Here is a 20,679-nt window from a genome sequence, read left to right as displayed (position 1 = left end):
TTCCCACTGAAGACAGATGGAGATGTCCTCAGATCGCAGGCCAACCATGGGCATGTGACCAATGGATGTGACGGGTCCCAAAAGGCTCGGGAGTCTTGCTAGAATCTCTCCTTGAGACAAAGACTAGTCCGGGTTTGCCTGTGTTACTAATTCATCTCAGTGTTGTTAGTTTGTAGATTGGCTTGTGCAGAAGACAGAAAGGCCAAGGACGTAGGACAAGGACAGGTAGGTTTTGATGGGGAAGATACAATATCAGAGGGCCTCGGAGAGGTCGGCTTTGGGTGGAGCACAAAGTGGGAGCCTTCTTGATACCTTTGGCCCCACTTGGCCTTTCTTTGTCAACTCCGACTCTTAAGTGGAAGAAGGTGAGTGAAGCCCTTGATGAGGACAGCGTTCTGAATCCTGGGACATGCCAGCCCTGTGACCCTGTCCCATTTTATACCCTTGGGCAGTTCCACTCTCTTGGCAATTAGTGTTCCTTTGGGTTGTTCCCATTTTCTGGAAAATGCTCTCCATCCCTTTAAAGGAGCAAAGTCTTTTTTCTTCTACTCTTCAAGATCGTCAGAGGCAGTCCTGTAGCACAAGATGCATTGACAAAAGAAAAAATGAAAAGGAGGTTATAAACACATGCCCCTAGTGTGTAACCCAGGGGACCAGGCAGGAACAAGTGGCTCCGAGGGGTATTTGGAACTTACAATGCACCTTAGGCTAAAGGAAAAGTGGGGGAGACAAGTTATGGGAAGGCGACTAGAAAAAGCACCATCACAAGGGCTGTGCAGAGACGTTTCTTGTGCAGCCACAGGTAACTCCTCCACTGCAAAGAGTGGCTCTCCTCTTCCTTCCTGGTCAGGTAAAGGAAGACGTCCCTAGAAATGGAAATTTCCTTTATAATAAATGCAAATTCCTTTGCAAAAAAAGGCAAAGTTGTGCCCTGTTTCTAGAGCACTTCCTAGGTCTACTCATTTTCAGTGACCTTTAGCTCAAAATAACCCATATGCCGAGAGGCATCCTTGGGGGTGGCATGTTCTGGTGACCCTCCACCACTCCAATACTAAAACCTCTATGTAAGCATATAACAATGGGACCCAAAGACCCTAAAATGTTAAGGGGTGCACATTCTAAGAGTTTGGCCATTCACAAAAGCAAAGAAAGTATACTCTTAGTGTGAACAATCTTTAATTGGTGTGTGGAGAGAGAGAGAAGAATTTCAAATAACAGATTTCCAGTTAAACTCCAAAAATTACCTATCCCCTCAGGGGCAGAATGTCCAACCAAACAGGCTCAGCTAGAAGGGAGGTCATTGAGACCCAACAGCTTGCCATAAATTTAAGGCACCTTCTATCAGGGAACCAAAAAAAGAGGTTAGGCAGGTCCCTTGTTAGGTCAAGCAAGGATTTCGTCTTTCTGCCAACATCATAAAGATGTTTGAGGTTGCTGCTGGCATCAAACATTACAACTTTATGACAGGTATATATCACAAGGCAAATAAGATTCGGGTCATCATATATAACTGCAGGTTTTTTGCTTGTTTTGTTTTGTTTTTTATTTATTTATGCATACAAGAACGGGGGTGTAGACCAGAGGTGCCGGGGGTGAGTGGATCCACCAGAGACAGAGTGGGGAGCAGAGGGAGAGACAGGAGAGGCCTGCTGCACCATGTGGTTGCTCCCTGGACGGCTGGGATCAAAATCATGCTGCAGAGGCTGCGGATAGCTTCACAGTGCTGTGCTTAACCCCTTGAGCCACCAGGGAGGCCCTATAACTGGAGGTTTTAACAGCTCAAAGCTGCATCGCTAGGATGGCCCTAGTTCCCCTTAAGGTCCTGAGGATCTGTGCCTTTGGGTCACCCAAGGATGCCAGAGGATGACACCCAGTGGGCTCTGCCCTGGGTCAGGATCCTGTGGCTCCAACTGAGGCCCTGGGAGGCTGGATCACACCCCGCAGTCACAGGACCATGGAAAACTTTAGAGAAAACTGTGGTCAGAACTACTGCTTGCTTATTCGAACCAAAACCTGGTAGTAAACAGGTCCCTGAAATCCCTCCCCTTAGAACACCTACTTCATGACGCTTGCTTTTAGAAACTCATTCTCTCTGCCTTTGAGATGTAAGTATTCCCCTACCCAGAACTGTTTTAAGGACCTGAGCACTCTCTCTTTGAAATGCAAACATTTAGGGAAATGACATGCTGGCTCTGACCTGGTCCTTGCTCCCTCCCAGTCCAGTGGGCACCTTGCTAATGTGCTCTACCCCACCAGTCATAAAAATGGAAGGTGTTTGCTTCTCCTCCAGATAAGTACCCATGAACAAACCCAGTCTCAGGGGAACCCCCCTTCATTCCCCTCCATGCTCCTTTATCTTCCCTTTAAAATACCATCCTCTCTGCAAAATGGACCCTCACCCCTGCAGCAATGATTATTATTGAACAGACTATTCTTATGCCTTTAACTAGTGTTGGGCTTTATCTTTGACAAGAGAAATGAAACAACTATCCACTGAGAAGGAGAGATGGGAAATGGGTTCCAACATGGCCAGGACCAAGTCCCTGATTCAGGCCATTCCAGGGCACTCCTTCATTCCTGCCTCTTAGACCCAAGTGATGTTCTGTGACCATATAATATACCCCTACTTCCTGCTTAAGCTAGCTCATGTCAGTTTCTACATTTGTAATGAATTCAGCCTTCACTGAAAGCTTCCTCCTTCTGGAGAGGCCCTCTCAGGCTCTCTGCCTGGTTCAAAGCTCCCCATCTTTCAGCACAACTGCAGGCACTCCTCCTTGAAGCCTTCCCTCATAGCCCCCTCTACAGCCCTGGTGCGTGCTTGCCTACCCACACGCCTTGAACATGGCCACACACCTCTTTGTTTACAGTTAGAGAAGTCCTTAGAATTGATATGGAAGTGCATGCCTCTCTGGACTACTATGCATTGTTTAGAGGAAACTGATACAGTTATCTAACATTGATTTTATGGGTGATAATTTACATCTCTGTAAATTATAGACAGCTGAGAGCAATGCAAAATCATTCTCGCTAAGACATGTAAATAAATTCTGTGCAAAGGAGGAATGACTCTCCTCTCTACTTAAAAGTCAGTTTTGCATCCATTAGTACATTCATTTCAATATTCAACATTCCTAATATATCTATAAACGTGTCTGTTCTTTGGATTCTTCCCTCTGATCTAGTTGTGAAATTTTTATCAATTTTCTCACTAATGAGATGAATAAAAACTTTAACGTGTTTATTTTTATATCCGTACCGGAGTCATGATTTTTACCAGTTGTTGAAAACTTTCCTTTAATAGAACATTGTGGTATCTGGTTTTAATCCTCGTAATAAAGGCTGCCAAGAACTGGATGTATCTGATTTATAGTGGGAAGTTTTGTTCACTACTACTGTCCTCAACCCCTAGTGCAACCCCTGACATACAGAAAGTACTAAAAAAATTATTTATAACTAAATGAATAAATCTTCTTGGCAATGGCAGGCAAAACTGTTGTCATCCCCATTTTAAAAACGAGGAAGCTGAGGCACATCACTGGAAATCAACAGAATAAGAATAAGAATAAGAAACCTGGATGTTTGAGGTCCCCAGATGAAAGTAAGAAAGCAGCACTCGCCCTGTGACCTGTGGAAGATTCAGTTCCACCCAGGGACCATTTCTGGCCATAATCCTGAGCTGGCAGGCTAAGATTCCTTCCCTGTTTAGAGACCTCAGACCTCAGGTGAGACCACAGCATCCCAACTCTGGGTTTGACCCCTGACATGTCAGGGACAGTCTCAGCTTCTTTCCTCGATGAGGGATTACACACTCCAGCCCCTGAAGCTTGTATTTATCCACATCCATTCACCTATGGGATCACACAGTTCAAATTCCAAACTCACCTCTCTGGCTATGGGCACCAAGACCTAGAGGTTTTTCTCTTTTCTTATTTCTATTTTGTTTAAGTTCAACTCAGAAAACTTCGACTATTATTAAATCATTAATTCGTTCAATATTTATTAAGCACTTACTATGGACGAGGCATTGGGTATACAGCAGTAAGCAGAAGACAAAACACAGTTAACAAAAAGCCAAACCCAGTGTTCAAGGTCGATGAAAGGACCACCCTCAATGACAGAGGCAATGATGCAGCTGAGGTCTGGGGCAGACTGCAATTCCTGGCCTCCCCGTAGTTGCTTTGGGGTCATGTGACTAGTTCTGAGCAGTGAAATGTGGACAGAAGTGACTTAGTTAATGTAACCGTCCTGGGCTGAGACAGTGAAACTCACATGCACCATCCTCCAGGCTCATTCTTTGCTTGGCCATGGGTCGCCAGTCCCCGATGCAGTGACTGCAAAATGATGGTGCTTCCGTGAGTCTCAGATCCTGAGTGTATATTAGTCCCCCATTTCCTCTGCCAAGTTATACAGGAGAACTATTCCCTATAATAATTTGGGAGGTTATCATGGGGCTAGTAAACTAGTACTTCTAGGGGAAGCTTGGAAATGCAGCAATAGAAGGTGATATTGATCTCATTGGCAAAATATAACAAGAAAGAAAAGCATTTGGGAAATCATTTGCCATCAAAAATAAAGAATTATGCAACTTGGAGTTTTACGTTACCAAAAACAGTGACTTTTCTTGGAGATCCTAATTACTAGAAGATAAAATTGAAAAAGCTGCCAAGAATAAAACCCACCGAAACTCCAAATTTTAACAAAGACCAAACTAAGAATAGAGCTTTCCCACAGTCATCTGCTGGTCTTAAAGTGTCCCTCTTTTTGTTCAGAGGAACGAGAACAAGGGGGTTGGCACAGGAGAAAAAGCAAAGAATTATATTGAATCTGAGAACTAGATCTTAGAAAGCACTGTATTTATTGTTACAGAGACATGGAACTAATGGGGATAAAACAGACAATAAATCTACTGTTTTTGAACTGCCAAGAAAATTATCCTGGACTCAAAGAATACTGTGACTGCTCGCCACTCTGGTCCCTCAACTTCTTTTGTTAGGCAGGAAGTAGACTGAGGATTCCAGGCAGCCCCAAAAAGAATACATTCCCAACCTCCACCTCCAATTAGCCAAGGACAATGAAGAAAGAACCTCTTCATAAGAAGAACCAAGACATAATGAAGAATCCTGCACCCCCACAATAGGGAAACACAATATTCACCCAATGACAGCTCAGAACTGCTTTTGAGATACATTTGTTGGTCATGGAAGAAGCAGTGCTATGAAGCTGGCCCGCTGCTCCCCTCAGCAGTGTATTTCTGTAGATCTGCCTATTGGGCTCCCCACTCTGTCTCTGGTGAATCCATTCACCCCCATACCTCTGACCGATACCCCACCTCTTATATGCATATATTAATCTTTAAAAGCAAAAGGAAAAAAAAAGAAAAGAAAACTTCTGCTCATGGGCAGTCACTCCACATTACCCTCCTCTCAACCTGCTCAGACTGAGGAGACCATCCATCTACTCTGTGTCTCTGTGGATTCACACACTACTGGATATTGTTGGTCATAGAATTTGGGGGTCACAGTTCTATACAGAAGTACTTGAGGCTGTAAATCTGGAAGAAATTAATAAGAGTGAGTGTGGGCAGAGAAGGGAGATGGTCCAAATACTGAGGCGAGGGACACTGTGAGGTTTAGAAATCAATGAGATGAGAAAGAACTAACAAAGGGGCCCGAGAAAGAGGATTTAGAGAAGGAGGTGGAAACAAAAAGAGCATAGAGATGTAAAAGCCAAATGAATAAAGTGTGCCAAAGAAAAACTTAAAGACATTTCATTTGTGCACAGCTAAAAATGTATTCACATACCCGAGAGAGAGCAGCCACATATAAATTGTCACTCTAAATAAAGGCAAAGGAAGGGGTTATAAAGCAAAACTCTCCTAACGCTTGTGGAATGATGTCTTGAATTCTGTCTTTGGGTAGGATAGTTGGCTGGAAGTCCTGGGGGGCAGGGAGGAGGCTGCATGCCCCTGAGAAAGTTGACAGAACTAGGGAAAGAATTTAGTTATTTGTGGGGTGTCTGAGAAGCCCTGGGTAGGGTCTTTCTGTGGGGTCTCCACTTTCAGTAAGCAGATGGCTTTGGGGTCCCTCATTATGACTTCTCAGGCTCCTACTTGGTCAACCTTAGCTCACTGAGTAGCTGAGAAGGCTGCTGCTAGGATCACAGTTTCCTTTTTTCTACCTTTCGATGTTTCTTAAGTATGTCCACAGTTGTATACCCAAAACCACAATCAATTTTGGAATACTTTCATCACCCCAAAAAGAAAACTTCTGGGCCTCCGTGGTGGCACAAGGGGTTAAGTCTCAGTGCTATGAAGCTGTCGGCACCCACTGCAGCATGAGTTCAATCCCCAGGCAGGGAGCTACTCACATGGCACAGCAGACCTCTCCTGTCTCCCGCTGCTCCCCTCAGCAGTGTATCTCAGTAGATCTACCTATTCTGCTCCCCACTCTGTCTCTGGTGAATCCACTCACCCCCATACCTCTGACCTACACCCCACCTCTTATATGCATATATTAATCTTTAAAAACAAAAAGAAAAGAAAACTTCTGCTCATGGGCAGTCACTCCACATCACCCTCCTCTCAACCTGCCCAGACTGAGGAGACCATCCATCTACTCTGTGTCTCTGTGGATTCACACACTATGAAGTCCTTGGTGAGTGACTTCTCTCATTTATTACAGTGTCGTCAAGATTAATCCGCATGTATTGTCACTTCATTCCTCCTTGTGGTTGAATAATATTTCCATTTATGGATATACCATTTTTGTTTATTCAGTCAAAACATCTCAAAAAACTCATGCAGCCTCAACCTCTAATCTGTGGTTGAGCCGCAGAGGTAGCCCTGGAGGGGGATTATAGTTGAGGCAGGGTCACAAGCTCGGAATTGTTCTCTTTGCCTTTCAAACATGGAACCTTATCCTGGGGTACTTGCTTGTGTCATTAATATCCAAGTGCTTTAAACTCTGGTTAATTACAGTACTTGGCTGTTGTCCCAGCTTTGGTCCTGGGTGGGGTAAGGCAGGTGTCTCACATACCACAGTCACAGGCTACAATAGTAGCTCCATCTGGAAGGAGATGGGTCATCTGATCTGACTCTCCCTACCACTCCGTCACTAACTACTCTTGTTTGGTAGCCACAGGCTCAAGCCACAGACACCACTCTGCATTCTACTCCCACATTTTTCTGGTGGTATGCCCTCTGTCCTGCACGCTGACTCTGTGCATCCCATTCCTGCATATAGTCCCCAGATTTTAAAGTCCTCAATGTAGCTTGCGCAGTAGAGTTGACATCAGCAGAGAGGCTCCATATGGTAAGCTCCCTCTCCTGACTCTCCTGACTTGACAGCTCCAGTATCGCCCAGGCACAGTTTAATTAGTTTCTCCTACCCCCTTCACCCAGCTGTTGCTCTTGATGCATACAATAGTCATCAGTTCATCATGCTGGGGTCATTGTCTTTGTTTAGGTGTAATTTGGTTGTAATATGGAGAGGAGTGAGCTTAGCCTCTTCACTTTATGCCTCTATCTTGCCGAAATTGTCACTTTTTGCAGTACCATTAGTTAGTCGTCAGGTTGGGATAACAGCTGTAAAGTACCATTTAAGATGAAAGATTAGACAGGGGCGCAATGAAAAACAGGATATATGCAAATACCATAAGATGCTTCATATTTAGTTTCCTACCTCTCACCAAAAGAATAAATCTTACAAATTAGTTGGCCAATATTAGATAACCATGGGTCCTTTTATCTTAATTGGTTATTTTATTTCTCCTTTAGTGATCACCCAGAAATTATAAGCTATATTAGCTATTGTACAGGCACTCCCACACCCACCCCCTTGCTGGCTAGAGAACAGTTAAGGGAAGTTCTTCTGTCTATGACTGCTTTAGTCATGGATATCTATAGTCTGTAGTATAATCAGCTTAATATATGGTCTGTAATATAATCTGTTGAGCCCCTGCTGCTTGAGTGTTGTATCTGTTATTTGGGCTGTAGTCAGGAATAAATGGTGGACCACACCCAGGGTCCAGATCATAGTCTGAAGTCCAGAACAAAGTCCAGATCCAAGGGCCAAGTCCTAGTCCAGGGACCAGGGTCAAGATCCTGGTCCAATGTAAAAGTCTAGGTCTAAGATCTAGATCCTTGGTCCAGATACAAAGTTCATGTCCACATCTCCCTTGCTGATCCAAGGTCAGTTGTCCATTCGAGTGCTCCAAACTTCAAGTCCAAGATTCACATCCATGTTCACAGACTGTGTCAAAGTTTAGAGGTTTGGGTCAAAGTTTCAATGTCAAAGTCATTTTGTTTGTTCTAGGTCCAGCTCCAAAGGTACAGTGTTTACATTTGAGGTCCAGGTCCAGGTCTGGAGCTTAGGTCTGAGGAATGAGTCCAAATTTGAGGGATAAAATCAGAATTCCATTGCCAAAGTCCAGGAGCATGGTCCAAAGTCTACATGAAAAATTGTCATTCAAGTCAGAAGTCCCTTTCAGAAATGCACATCCTTTGTCATATCTAGGAGAGGTCTGAGATCCAGGTATGAGATCCAACTCCAAGCTTAAAGGTTAAAGTCCAAAGTCCACGCCAAAGTTCAAGGTACTGGTCAAAAGTCCATATCTAAGGTTAGATCAAAGTCCAGATCAGAGATCTTGGTCTAAGATTCTGTTCCAAGATTAGAGACACTGATCCAAGGCCCAAGCCTATGACCAACAAGAGATCTAAATCCAGGTCCAAGTTCTACAAGAATAGGATGATGCCCAAGGTATGGGTCCAGTTATGAGGTACAGGTTGAAGATCCAGATAACAAAACCTGCTGAGATTCATCTTATTTGGAACTTGTTTGCACAAATACTGCTTGGATTTGTTTTAACCTATTTTAACTTACAATGGAAACTTTTGAGAACACTCTGTGACTTGGATCTAGTCATCACAATTACTGCATGGATGTCTCTTATTTGTTCGAACTCAAAATAAGAGGCTCCTTTTCAGAATAAGTGTGACTCTCAGCTTCTTTTCATATATGCTGCTGAGATTCATCAATGTTGTTGAGAGGAATGTGTGTTTTTCAGATTTTGCTCAGATAATGTTGATGTTCCCCACAGTTTATTTTACGAAGCAATGAGAAGTTACTTTGGAGAAGGGTGTCTGAGGCTGATCTTGTTTGTACTAATGCTGCTTTGTTTCAAAACATCATGCATTGTTTTCATTTCCCCCAAGATGAAGTTTTCCCATTGTCCTTGGTCCTCTCCCACACCAGTAAAAAGTGTAAGAAGACTCTGAAAGGTGGAGAGTGCAGACTGCTTAGGGACCTCTGGACTTAGGGACAACACAGTGGTGAGACCTTTGGTCTCCTTGCTTCCCACATACCCTGGACAGGGTATTTCAGAAGCTTCCAGAACTACAAATGGTACAGACATAAAAACTCCCAAAAAGCCCTGTTCTCTCAAATCAAAGGACCTTAAAAAGGGTGGTCTACCAACAGAAAAATTTGGCAATATTTCCCTACTCCCTGAACCAGACCCTGCCTCTGGCAGTTTGAGCAAAGCCCTCGAGAGGAAGGGATCTTCCGCTCATCCCCTCATTCCACTGAATAAGTAGCATGGGTGAGTCTGAGCAGGGAACGCATATTTCTTCTTTTCCTGGCAGAAGCAGCAATGCTCTGGTCCCCTCAAATGTGCTATCAGCAGATCCCACAATGAGCTCAGCGTCCATCCCACCTGCATCGATGAAACTCAACACGGTGCTGAAAACTGGGGCTACTCACCAGTCCACTGTCCCCCCCCATCCCTGATGTTGTGAGGGCCATTTAGGAGCTGAACCTCCATAGGCACCCAGCAGCAGCACACCTGAATGAGGCAGAGTGAGCAGGGCTCATTTCAGCATCGCCATCTGAAGTGCCCTCAGGCCTCATGGGAGCTGGACCCCATGCCACCCTGCAGGGAGAAAGCCGTATGGGTCAGCCCTCCCTCCCCTCTCTCAGTGAGGAGCTGAACTTAAATCCCACTCAATTGCAACAAGCAACTACCAGTAGACCCGGCAGTTACAGTATTGGGCATTTATCCCAGAGAACTTAAAACTCATGTTCACAGAAAAACCTTTATGTGAATATTCAAATGGCTTTATAATTGATTCCAATGTCCTTCAATGAATGAATAAATATACAAATTGTGGTACATATGTCCTTTCAAATACCACTCAGCCATAAAAAGAATGAACTTTTGATACATTCAGCAACTTGGATGGCTCTCCAGGGAATTATTCTAAGTAGGGGAAAAATCCAAAAGGTTATATACTCTATGATTCCATTTCTATAACATCCTTGAAATTACAAAATTACAGAAAGGGATCACAGACTCACAGTTGTCAGGGATAGGGATCAGGAAAGAGACAGGAGAGGGAAGGAGGGAGGTGGATGTAGTTATTTACAAAAGGGCTCCTGGAGAGACCCCTCTGGTAGACTGGACTGTTCTGTATCTTCATTGCTCCCAGGTCAGCATCCTGCCGACATCCACACAGTCCTTAGGAAGACTTTGGGGTGTGGCTGAACCTCCACAGGCATCCACTGTGGTACTGGGGGATTTTACCATGGGAGGAGGCTGGGTGAAGGGCACACTGAATTGTTTCTTACAGTATTATTTCTTACTGTATGGGACTCTATAATTATCTCAAAATAAGACATTCAATTAAAAAGTTTTTCGAGAGCCTCCCTGGTGGTGCAAGGGGTTAAGATGCAACCTATGAAGCTATCCCCAGCCTCCGCAGCACCAGTTCGATCCCAGGCCAGGGAGTAACACACAGGGTGAGGCAGACCTCTCCTGACTCGCCCAGTGCTCCCCTCAGCAGTGTATTTCAATTGATCTGCCTGTTCTGTTCCCCACTGTCTCTGGTGAATCCTCTCACCCTCCACAACTCTGGCCTGTACCCCAGTTCTTCTATGCATAAATAAATAAATCTTTAAAAAAAGTTTTTTGAATACCAAAAAAACTGTTATGTAGATACATCTTAATTTGTTCTTACAGTAAAAAATTACAAGTCAGTTCATGATGTGTTTCTTGACTTCTTTTCGTCCAGGTAAATCTACATTCGTGACTATATTTTAACCAAGCGTAACTACTTTTGAGACTAATTTCTGAGATTGAGTCTGTTTCCACTTAAACTGCTTTTTTCTCAAATGCTCTTTGATTCATTTTGCTTTGCCTGTGTCATAAGTAGTAGGTAGAGGTGAGAAGAAAATGTGTTTTTGAGTGTTTTTTCACATTTGTCTCTAGTTGCTCTAAAAAGCAGTAATAGGTTACTTTAGAGCAGAACATCTGAGACTGAACTTCTTTGTTCTAATACTGCTTCTTTCCACAAATGCTGCTAAGATTCATCTTTGTCTACAAAATTGTCCAACATGGTCTTTTAGAGCAATTTCTTCCCCAACTCTAGGATCCAATTTAGGATAATGCCTTACATTTATTTGGCTGCCATTTCTACTTAGTCTCCTTTAATTCGGAACAATCCTCACTTTTTTGATTTTTGAGACATGGACATTTTTGAAGAGCATAGCTCCAGTGTTTTTGAAAAATGTTCATCCACTTGAGTTTGTCTGATTGTTTCTTCATGATTCGGGTAATGCATTGGCAGGAATGCTACATAAATGCTATGTCTCTGAGGATCATATCGGGAGGCAAATGATGTTCCTTTGCTGGTGATGTGAGACTTGAACACTTGGCTAAGGTGGTATCTGCCAGATTTCCCCCCCTTACCGTGCTTGTTTTTGCTTTGTACTTTGTGGTTTCTTTTTTATAAGTAGCATGTCTCCATATTTGGAATATCCATACTGTGAGCAGAAGGGGGAATATCTCATGTGTTTGCCTGCTAAGATATCAATTCCAACAAGGTGGAATTTGGTGTGACCACTTTCAAGCTTCAGAAATGAACATCTCTCTTATTTTGTGTACTTATCCTTTAAGCAACAGGAACCTGTTTTCACCCCAAGTCAAACATGCATAGGGTGAGTGCTGGTAGTGCCAGCATCTATCTGAGGGAAATCCAGTTCATCTACCATGATGGGCTGGGGAGATGGTCATTTTCCCAGGGAACTCCCAGCAGGAAAAGGACATCTTTCACCTGGGCATTCACTCACACCACCCCTCTCCCCTGTGGCAGAGGTGAAGACAGCCCCAGGTGTTCTTGCAAATACTGTTCAAATAGTTAATGTACTGTTTGTTTCTATGTACATGGACACATGTTATTTTTATTTCCTAGAAAGAGTTTTGTATTTGAAATTAATTTATTAGTAAAAAGAGTTCATGGGTCTACCAATAAAACATTATTGGTTTATTAATCAATACATAATTTTTAAATACATCATCATTTAATATACCCCCTTTCACTTTCAAAAGTATCCCAATTTTCTTAGATGTAAGATCTAAAGCTATAAAATATGGAGCAAAAAACTGAATGACAATTGTGTTAGCAGTAATTTTCTTGGATATGACAGCAAAGGCGCAGGCAACTAAAGAAAAAGTAGACAAATGGAAATTCACTAAAATTTTTTTAAATTTGCACTTCAAAAAACACTATCCACAGAGTTAAGAGGCAACACACAGGCCTGAAAATTCAATGCAAATTTGCCCTTGAGAGAGCTAAAGTCCAACATATAGGCAGAGACAGGAGGGAAGAGTAGCTTTCAGCCCTGCTTTCAGCCACCACCCATGCATCAGCTCTTTCTCCATGTTCTGAATATCAGAGCCCTGAACCCCAAGCCCAATATGCCTCACTAATGCACAAGGGTATGTTCTTCACCTCAGTCAGTGGGTCAAAGTCCCAAGCCAACAACCAACCAGAGGGATTATTGCAGAATATATCTCCATGAAAGGGAGCATCACAGTGCAGTGAATGGGCACCATTTTCCCTGCCCCCACTTACACCCTTGGACTACAATTCCCAGCATGATATGGGCTGGACCCCCTGAATGAGTGGCAGTGGAAGGAACAAAGTATACAAATTGGTGGAACAACGGAGGGAGGGAGAGACCAACTCACCACCTCAATCTCTTCTCAGACCCCAGGAATTCAGCTCTTCACCCCCACCTCATTCCTTAAGGAGCTGTCGGATTTGGAACCAGGCTCCTGGGAAGCTGGATTTGCCTCTCATCCCTTCTGGGTTGGTCTTTGCCAGCAAAACAAAACAAAACAAAACAAAACAAAACAAAACAAAACAAAACAAAACACAAACACAAACACAAACACAAACACAAACAATTCATGCTGTGACACACCTAAACCACTCCTGCTGCTTCCAGTCCATTCCCTCTGACTCCAAGGAAAAGCAGTTAAGCAACTTCAGAGCTAGTGTGAGTGTGAAGGGGGGTCGTGCTGGTCAAGACACCAGCCCTGCAAGGTGCCCTGTGTCCACTGGGGATTATGCAGGCCAACATGACACAACCCTGCCACATCTCACCAAGGCAGGAGATGGTGGTGCTCCAGGCGCTGGGGGGCCTGGTCACCTCCAAGAAAGGCATTAATCATCCTCCAGGGAAGCAAGGATTCATGAGACTCTAAATCCATCTATAGCTTAAGCTATATCTCTCCACTAACTAGAACATTTGATTATCCAGAACTTGAGCAGCCAAAAGGGAGAAATTTCCTGTGGAATCAGGAGCATATAGGTGTGTCCTGGGCCTCTGGGCCTCCAGAGCAATCACCAGAGCCCCATGTACTGTGGGGCTTGGGAATCATCTGCTTCCTCTCTGGGTTTCGGCTTCCTCAGAGATGGGGGGGCAAGGTGCCTCGCAGGGTGCCTCTTGGCTCTAACAGGCCTGTTATCTTTTAGCTCCTCTAGCATCTCCTCCTTGGTCCTCTGCCTCCATGAAGTAGGGGAGGGGGAGGAGGTTCAATCCTCCTCCAAACCACCAGTTGGCTTCCTGGGGCCTGAAACCTCCAGTTATCCCCCAAGCCTCCAGTCTTCCCCCAAGCTTCTAGAAGGTAACAGTGCTCCCTAGTCCTGGGGCTACCTGCATGCCACAGCTGGATGCCACTTGCCCAGGATGGTGCAAGAAGGCAAAGTACAAAATTAGGGCCTAAGGACTATGACATCCCAGGACAGGTGCATGAGGACGTTAGCCCTGATTTATTATATGACCGTCCCCTCTCCTGCCTCAACTTCTTCATCAATATAATGGGCACAATATGCACACACAGAGTCCAGGGCCTGGCCTAGATTCCCCTAAACACCTATTCAGTTCTGCTCCCTGCCCTGGCAGGTTGCTAATCTGCCCGCACTGTGCTAATTCTCATGCCACAGGGCCAGCTACCCCTTTTGCACAGGGGAAATCTTAGAATTCCATCTTTAGGTGAATTGAGCAAGCCCAGCACAGCCTCCACCTATAAAGGCCTGGTCTAGCAGGAATCACATACTCCTTCTTCAGAGCCAACAGGGACAGTGGGATTGAGAGGCCCCTGAATAACTAGAAATTCCCCTATACAAGCAGAGAGGCATTGCTGAGAATGAAAAATAAGCTCCTGCTGTCAGGTGGTATCACCAGCCCCCAGTGCTATTGGCAACCACCTAATTTCATGGAGAGAACTCGGAGTCTCAATAGCTTTGGACTCACCTCTGCTTCTGAAAAGATTATACTCATTTCTGAAAACGAATTGATCAGTTCTCATTGATTGACCTAAAAAATGCCAATCCATTTCTAGTACATCCTAGAGCTCCATTCTCATGCCTGGCCTCAAACCAAGTCCGAACCCCGACCTAGACTCAGTCCTGACCTTGTGGATGTCAGTATCCTAAAATAAACCTGAAAGCCAGCAAGACACAAGTGTTGTTATCTGTACTATAGTTTATAGAGATAGTAATATAATTATGACATAACACAGCATTGGAGTGAGTGTCACATTAAACATATGAGAATTGTGGGTGATGAGGAAGAGTTTCTTGACAGAAAAAGTTGGGTGAACTGAACACTCCTATTCATTTTGGTACCCCCAGAAGTCAGTTCAGACTGACACAGAGCAGGTCTCAGGAAATGTAAGAAAGGAAGGAACATGTTAGACCATGAAATGAAGAAAGAGAGCCTTCTAGAAAGAAGGAATAGCAACGCAGAAATAGAGAGTTGGGGGGCTGTGGCAGACAGTGGCTCCCGAGATCCCTGCCTCCTGGAGTGGACACTTCCTGCTTCCTGGTGTGGGCAGGAACTGTGACTGCTTCCAGTCGGTGGTACACAGGAAAGGTAACCTGTTAGATAAGATCACGGTGCCCATGTTGCTACAGTCACCCTCCCTTCTCAGCTTTGAGGAAGCAAGCGGTCACGTTGGGGAGTCCTACATGAGAAGGAACCAGGTGGCCATTAGGAACCGAGGACAGCCCCCAGCTGCCAGGACCCCCAACTTCAGGCAGAAACATGAGGCCCTTAGTCCCACAATTCCAAGGACATGAATTCTGTGAACAACTCCATGAACTCAGAAGCACATCCCCCTAGTCGAGACCCAGATAAGACCATGTTCTTGGCTGACACCCTGATTGCAGCGTCACGAGCCCCTGAAATAGAGGACAGTCAAGCTGAGTTCAGATTCTGAACCACAGGAACTATAAGATAATAAATGTCCATGATTTTAAACTTGTGGACACTTGTTACACAACAATAGATAACTAACCAAAGGCTGTACTGGGCCCTCTTGTCTTGGAGTCGCTGAGGTGGCCGAGGTGGCTGTCAGGTGACAAAACACTGGGGATAGGGTTAGTATGAAACAGGTGATAATGACTATCTTTCACTGAGCAATTACTGTGCGCTAGGCATTAAGCTAAGTGCCTTACATGTGCTAACTCAATCTTCACAACCCCTAGGATCTGGGGACTATTATTATCCTCATTTTGCAGATCAGGAAACTGAGGTACAGAGAAGTTAAGCACCTTGCCCAAAATCGCGCAGCTACTGAGCGATAGAAGTGAAACTCAAACCAAGAAGCCGACTGCCTTGCCCTTATTTCAAAGTGCCTTGTCCCCCTCTCCAGGAGGAAGGGGCTGGGTGCCAGTCTGAGGAACTGTATGCTTCAGGTATCCAGAACCCTTGGAGTGAGAACAGGGAAGTGGCACAATCATTGTGTGTTTTGGAAAGCCCTCTTCCATAGGTCGGCAAGAGGCGGAGGACCTGAGAATTATGGGTGACCACAGAGAGTTTCTTGTAAAGACAGGCCGTGGGGAGACTTGGAGGCTGACACAGCTCATGGAAGACGGAGGAGCTGCAGAAGACACCCAGAATCGGGCACTTGGGGAAGGGCTGGAAGAGGAGAGGACCAAGAGGCAAAGGTGAGATGCTAATAAAATGTCACCAAGGGGCCTCCCTGGTGGCACAGTGGGTTGAGTGCAGTGCTGTGAAGCTTTCCACAGCCTCTGCAGTGCGGGTTCCATTCCAAGCCAGCCAGGGAGATACCCACATGGTGCGGCAGACCTCTCCTGTCTCGCCCACTGCTCCCCTCAGCAGTGTATATCAGTCTGGCTATTCTGTTCCCTGCTCTGTCTCTGGTGAATCTTCTCACCCTCCTGCAACTCTGGCCTGTACCCCAGTTCTGTACCCCACTCCTCCCCCGTAGTGTGTCTCTGGTTTATAGTTGCTTGTTGATTTTGATTTTTACTTTATTATAATTAGTCTTTTTCCTGGTCCCTTATTTAGGTTTTCTAAATTCCTGCTATGAGTGAGACCATCTGGTATTTTTCTTTTTCTTTATGGCTTATGTCGCTGAGCATGATCCCTTCCAGCGCCATCCATGTTGCTGCAAATTGCGTATGTTTATCTTTTTTGAATGCTGAGTAATATTCCATGGTGTATATGTACCACATCTTCTTGATCCAGTCATCTATTTTTGAGCATTTGGGTTGTTTCCAAAGCTTAGCTATTGTAAATAGTGCTGAAAAAAAAAAAGCCAACAAGACCAACAAGCCCTCTGGGATCAGGGCTGAATCAAAGTGACCCAGTCCAGGCCTGGGCCCTGGCTACCTTCCCACCTCTGCCCTGTAGCCCAGTAGGCTGTTCTGCTTCCTCCTTGGGTATGGTGGTGCTGAGGGATACTGGTCCTCCAGCTAGCCCTTCAGCAAACTCTTCTCTCCCCCAGAGACTCCTGGGAAGTACACACCAGGGTAACTGTCCCTGCCTGAAACACACAGGCCCGGCAGGTCCAGCCAAAGCTACTATAGACTTCAGACCCCTGCTGTCCCACAGCACAGCTCACTCCACCTCCAACCCTTGAGCTTCTGACTCACCCCAATTCCTGTTGAGCCCATTTCTGCAGCTTCCACAGCTCCTACCAGAAAGGAAACAAAACCAGGCATTGATGGGGATAAGCCAGGTTTAAGGCAAACGCTGCAATTAGTTTTTTAACCTAGTGATTTACAGACCTCTAAGACATCCAGCAGCTGAGCCTCCCAGCAGCTAATCCTGCATTAGTTAATGAGGGTAGTGGCTTCCAGAGGGAGCGCCAGGCAGCTGGCACCTCTGGGTCACAGTACCCCAAAGTCAAGATGGGGGTTGGTGGCTGGATAGGCTCTGCCATTGGCCTCCACAGGAGGAAGTGGAGGGGCTCAGCATCACAGAGCTGGGGCCAGCCTGCCTGCTCCTTACTGCGTGTCCTCCCTCACTCTCCAGCCACAGCTCCACTGTGCTTTTGTGCTCCCACTGGCAACCCCTGGCTGTCCTCCACCAGCCTGCAAATCCCACTGGACTTTCACAGGCCAGCATCTCCATGGCAGCCTCTGAACCCCAACTGAGATGTGTTTTCCTTTCTCTAAGACACCCCAGCATTCTGATGGCCCTGACAACAATCTACCTATTTTAACTGTTCTAGCCTTTCCTCCACACTGACCTGCCTTTACCTGGGGCTGAGTCCGGTTCAGCTGAGCCCTGTCCCCATCCAGCCTACAGACCTTCATTCAGGGCACCCCCGAACACTTCGTGTAAGAGGAAGTCAATGCATGGGTGAGTATTTTTAAACAAATTAGCTAATATTTCCTCCCCTTTCTCTCCAACAGCTTGTGGACTTTGTCGCCATCCCTCAAGGAAATGGAGTGGAGAGGGGAGGCCTGCTCTCTCCTAAGCCTTTCCATTCATTGTCCCAGATTGTGTTTTTAGAAAGACTCAAATTAAGACCAATAGTAATGGGATTTTTTAGCTGGGCACGTGGTTACCCCTCCTAAAGTCTGCATGTGTCAACTGTGTGACCACGTGACTAAGTTTTGGCAATGAGATATGAAAAGAGGGGGGCCTCCCCGGTGGTGCAGCGGTTGAGCGCTGGGTTGCGAAGCTGCCCGCAGCCTCTGCAGCCCCCTCTGCTTCCCGGCCACCGGTGGAGGGTCCCACATGGCGTGCAGACCTCTCCTGCTGCCCACTGCTCCCCTCAGCAGTGTACTTCGGTCCTTCTGCCTGCTCTGCTCCCCGCTCTGGCTCTGGTGAATTCTCTCACCCTCCCACGCTTCTGACTGTACCCAGTGCTTGTATAAATAAAATAAATAAATAAATATTAAAATAAAATAACTCTTTAAAAAAAAAAAAAGAAAAGAGGGGCCACTCGCAGGCCACTCTGTTAGTACAAAGGGGTGTGCCCTTTCCTTCTCCTTTGCCCTTTTCCGCTGACTGGAAAGCAGAAGCAGCGTTGAGCCAACTTGGGCATATGGACAAGGATCTTCCCCTCTTGTGTCCACGCCCTTGTGTAACCTCCTTCCACACTGACTCAGAAGTGGCCCGTGTGGCCACCAGAATCTGGCAGAAGTCACAGTGTAAGACCCCCCGGGCCTAGTCACAGAAGGTATTGTATAGCTTGCGTCTTGGCTTCCTGGATCCTTCACTCCAGGAGAAGCCAGACACCCCAGCAGAAGGCCCTCGAGCACCCCTGTGGCGAGATCCAGGTGGAGAGGTGCTTAACCTCCTGCAAAGCTACTCGTCTTCAAGTGAGTCACCTTGAGATTCACCTCCTGCCCCCATCAACCCTTCTGATGACTGTAGCCCTGACTTCAAACTTGTGAAGCTCTTACACCAAACCTACCCAGCCAAGTTGCTTCCAAATTCCACAGGCACCATGAGAGAGAAATAACTTTCTTAAGCCATGAAGTGGAAGAAGATATTAGATGACTATTATGTGTTAACTTGTGCCCCTGAAGTTCATAGGTGAACGTCCTGACCCTCAGTACCTCAGAATATGTTATTTGGAGATAGGGTCTTCATAGTTAACTTCAAAGGTAAAATAGGATGATAGGGGCCCTGATCCAAGATGATTGGTATGCTTATTAAAAAAGTCATCTGGAGACAGTCATGCACACAGGAAGGACACCACGTGATGATGAAAGCAGAGATAGGGGGAGGCTTCTACATGCCAAGGAAGGACAAAGATTCCCAGCAAACTTCCAGACCAGAGGCATGGAATAGATCTCCTCCCACGGCCCTCAGAAGGAGGCAAGCCTGCCGGCACCTTCCTCTGAGACTTCCCGCCTCCAGAACTGAGATGAGAATTCTAAGCTGCCCAGTATTTTGTTACACCTTGGCAACTAGGACAGACACATCCTGGAGACACAAATGTTCTGTTCCAGACCACCATTAAGCAACTCTCACAATAAAGTGAGTCACGTGGATTTTTTTGTTTTTTCCAGGATATGTAAAAGTTATGTTTACACTAGACTGGAACCTATTAAGTGTGCAATAGCATTATGTCTAAGTGAACAGTGGGCACACCTTAGTGAATGTGATACAGAGGCACACAGTGAGCACAGGCTACTGGAAAATGTCACCAACAGACTTGCTCAGGGCCAGGCTACCCCAAACCTTCAATTTGTAAAACATGCTATATCTGCAATAAGTCTAAGTACAATAAAATGCGTTTTGCCTGAACCATAACTGATGGAGATAATAACTGGGGCAGCAAGACAGAAGGACCATGGGCCCCAATATCACAGGGACAACCTCCATAGCAACTCCAGCTTCTATGTGCTCAAGAAATAAATGTCTATCTAATTAAGCCACTTTTCTTTGATCTCTATCACATGCAGCTGAAGCTGTATCCTAAGTAACACAGCATCTAAAACTTCCTCTCCACATGTCCTTTTTTGACAGCATCCACATGGAAATGGAGACCTACACTTCACTGTGTGGTGAGGGCTGCCTCCCTTCCCTGCTGACATTTAGCATTTCTCCAGCATAGCAAGCGGGGCGGGGCTGGCTAGCAGAGAGCAAGGCTGCTCCCCACCCTCCTCACTCTGAAAGAGTAGCTCATCTTGGCAGAACTCAGGGAGAGGCCTAGGAAACCAATTCTCCCTGCTCTCTCTGCAGAGATGGTGCAGAGGCTCTTTCTAGGGACAAAAAAGTACCAGATCTAGGAGAGATTCCACAGATCCGCAGGAGAGGCCGACCTTGGAAGAGTCAAAGGGAAAGCTTCTCTTCTCCTGAAAGAAGCTTGACAATTGCACTCTTCTGACCCTCAACAACTTGGGGCTGGGAGGCAGGGGTGACACAGGATTCAAATGCTTTCTGTTTCTTGTGACAAAAAGTCAGCACGCATTGGTTTAAGCAACTGAAAATTCCATGGCTAGACTGGCTTTAGGTCCTGTGAATTCAGGGAACTCTTTCTCTTGGATCTGATTTCTATAGCTCAAATCTGAGGCAGGGAAATATGGCCACAACATGCATCCCTTGGATCCCAGCATGATAGAAAAGA

Source organism: Talpa europaea, assembly GCF_964194135.1.
Source record: "Talpa europaea genome assembly, chromosome: 11".
Lineage (NCBI taxonomy): Eukaryota > Metazoa > Chordata > Mammalia > Eulipotyphla > Talpidae > Talpa > Talpa europaea.
The sequence above is the reverse complement of the archived record's forward strand: the minus strand, read 5'-3'. Positions refer to the sequence as shown.